Below are 3,477 nucleotides of genomic sequence, written 5' to 3'. Positions count from 1 at the left end.
CCTTTAATTCTGCAATGTGATTCTAAGGACCTTTTCAAAAATTGAAAAATTCACCTTTAAAGCAAGACTAGGCAGAATTATTATATTCCCAAATGCTGTGCATTTAAGGCAGTGACTTTAAGGAAGTTGAAGGATGGGTAGACATCGTATTGTTGGCGTTTCCTTTCCTTAAGCCACAGTGCTGGACCTCTGTCCTTACACAGTCTCTAAATTTCACAGTATAGCTCCCCCAAGAACAGCAATTGGGCTGAATTGGGAGGTGGTTTTTGATAAATAATCCACAGGGGGGATAGGTGGAGTTTACTAAATTTGTCTTGTTTACAATTGGAAAGGCATTGAGACCAGGAGGCCAGATGCCCAAGAGGATAAGTCATTAGGCACGTGGGCTGGTTTCCCAGAATGTTTTCTGGAGATCTTGCCAGAGTTTTACATAATTCTACATCCTCTTGGAGCTGCCATTCCTGTCACCAGAATTGATCCTTCCAAGTGAGAAAATGAATTTGCCAACAAGAACACATAAGCACTGAGAAGAACATTCCCATTATTACTTATAATTTGCTTCAGAAATTGGGGTGCTAAGAGGATAAATTACCAAGGTCATGTGTGTAGTAAATGATGTAGCTAGAAGTTAGCTTATGCTGGAACTCAAGTTATACTATTTGCAAAATCACCATGGGTAACCTATATGGGACTTTGGGTGCCTCCATTAATGAAATCAAAAGTTGTAAATATGAGATCCAACAACCTCATGGTGTTTAGAAGAGAGTGAATGGAATGGTTTCAAACTCCTCTCATCTATAACGTGGCAAATAAACAATTTGAAGCCATAGAAATGTGAGGATTAAATGAGATCAGGCATAAAACATGCTTAGCATAGTCTGATTCATCAAATGTTACTTATCATTTTTATTATAAATATTATTTTTATCATATCTCACCTATCAGAGTTTAGTGCTTTGATATCTCAATATACAAACAAAAAAGTATACATTAAAAATAAAATGCAAACACTATATGGCAGGGGAGAAACTATGATCATGGAGGTAGTTTTCCCAAGGTGAGGCTCATCCATTGCACTTGGGGTGTGCTAACCACTGCAATTTCCCCAAATGTGAGGAACTGGATTGCATTATTTATGGTGGTGGGGGACTGTATTTGTGCTTTCACCCCCCAAAACTAAATGAAATAAAAAATATTTTAAATAAAATAAAAGCCTTGACTTGCCTGAGAGAAGAGATAGCAAGGACATGCTCAAGATCACAAATATAAGATATGATCATTGAATTCAAAGATTTTATAATCTCGCTGTGACAGTAATCTAAGGATAAGGTTTAGATGGCCTGTTGTTATATAATAGCAGGAAAAAATAGAGAAGAAAGGAAAAATCAGAGGGATTTTAAGTGGCAATAACCATGATTAGAAACCAGACATGTTTTAAGATACTTGTGGAGAAGTTCTGTCTTATGATGCCTTGGAATACCTGAGACCAAATATACCCTCCTACTAAAACAACTAGACAAGTGGGGGCAATATATGAGGCAGTGGTTTTGGGACAGCACATAACTGTGATCTATTAGAGAAAGGAAATAAATGAAGTGAGCCATACAACTGCCCTGTCTGGAGGAACTTTCCAGACTGTGGGGTATTAAGGAGACCCTAAAGAAAGCATGGCAATCTCATCAAGTTGAGGAGACACAGATAAGAGCTTGGGATGACTGAGGTGATTCAAAAGGAGAGAATTGTGTGGAGAGAAAGCTCCAGAAATATTGACAGGGGTCTTGTGACTCTGTTGTTGAAGACTAAACTACACATGATTAAGTCCATGAGGCCAGGCAAACAACAACTCAAGAGTTGAGGGGCGAAAGCCACCTTCATTAGAGACCCCAAATTAGCACACTTTCACAGTGATGCTAAACTAGCCTCAGAATAAAAGAAATTCTAGATCAGGGATTAGCAAACTAAGGTCCATGGGTCAAATCCAGTCCATGACCTGTTTTTGTAGGGCCCACCAGATAAGAATAGTTTTTTCATTTTTATTTTTATTTATTTTTTTGAGACAGAGCCTCGCTCTGTTGTCCAGGCTAGAGTGCCCTGGCGTCAGCCTAGCTCACAGCAACCTCAATTTCCTGGGCTCAAGCGATCCTTCTGCCTCAGCCTCCCAAGTAGCTGGGACTACAGACATGTGCCACCATGCCTGGCTAATTTTGTCTATGTATTTTTAGTTGTCCAGCTAATGTCTTCCTATTTTTAGTAGAGACAGGGTCTTGCTCTTGCTCAGGCTAGTGTCAAACTCCTGACCTTGAGCAATCCTCCTGCCTTGGCTTCCCAGAGTGCTAGAATTACAGGCGTGAGACATCATGCCCAGCCTGGTTTTTTCATTTTTAAAAATTTGTTTTAAAAAAAAAAAGTGAGAAGAGGAGGAGGAAGACATGTAACAGTGATTGGATGTTATCTAGAATGCTTAAAATATTTACTACCTGGCCTTTTATAGGAAAAGTTTACCAAACTGCTGTAAAAATCTCTAAAAAATAATCCTTGAAATAATCAAACTGATCCTCAGTTAATTTAACTTTCTGGCTAAACAAAGTTCATTACTTAAATAGATAAATTCTAACATTTAACAGTGTATAGTTCATAATCCCTAGTACCCAACAAAAAATATTAGACATGCAAATAAGCAGGAAAATATTATCCATAACCAGAAAAAAATCACTCAATAGAAATAACTCAGAAATGACAGAGATGATGAAAGAAGCAGACAAGGACTTTCCAAAGGTATTATAAACATGCTCAAGGATTTAAAAGAGAACATAAATATAATGAGGAGAGAAATAAGGGAGATATAAATGAACCAAATTGAACTTTTAGAGATGAAAAATACAATATCCTAAATGAGAAATTTACTGTGAGGGATTAATAGCAGATTAGATGCTGCAGAAGATTGGTGAAATTGTAGACATATCAGTAAAGAAAAAGTCTGAAAAAGTGAATAGAGCTTCAGTGACTTATAGTACAATATAAGATGAGTTAACATATATGTAATTAGAATCCCAGAAAAGAAGGATGGGGAGGAAAATATAGAAGAGGAAACAATGGTAAACATTTTCCAAGTTTGATGAAAACTACAAACCACTAATCCATATAGCTCAATAAACCCTGAGAAGGATAAACACCAAGGAACCAGAATAAGACAAAAAAATATGTGATAAAGATAAAATGTTAACACAGTCATAAAAAGATACATCACACAAAGAACAACAGAAATAAAATAAAAATAAAAATAAAAATAAAAGTTTGTCTCAAACTATGCAGCCATAATCTGAAAGAAAAACTGTCAACCTCAAATTCTGTAAATATCAAAAATCTCCTTCAAAATGAAGGTCTATGATAGCAATGAATATTTGAAATTTGAATTTTTTTAAAAATACCATTTATAAAAGCACCAAAAAATTAAATATGTAGCAATGAATCTAACAA

General features: G+C 36.1%; 1 non-coding gene across 1 annotated transcript; it reads left to right on the top strand.

Moving 5' to 3' along the window:
* Nucleotides 1–1,007: 1,007 nt before the first annotated feature.
* On the top strand, nt 1,008–1,170 carry LOC142864004 (U1 spliceosomal RNA). Its single transcript, XR_012914607.1, has one exon. It is a non-coding gene; the product is annotated as a U1 spliceosomal RNA (small nuclear RNA).
* Nucleotides 1,171–3,477: the final 2,307 nt, after the last annotated feature.

This window comes from Microcebus murinus, chromosome 23 (assembly GCF_040939455.1).
Source record: "Microcebus murinus isolate Inina chromosome 23, M.murinus_Inina_mat1.0, whole genome shotgun sequence".
Lineage (NCBI taxonomy): Eukaryota > Metazoa > Chordata > Mammalia > Primates > Cheirogaleidae > Microcebus > Microcebus murinus.
Note: the sequence above shows the minus strand (reverse complement) of the source record. Positions and strands in the feature narration are given on the sequence as shown.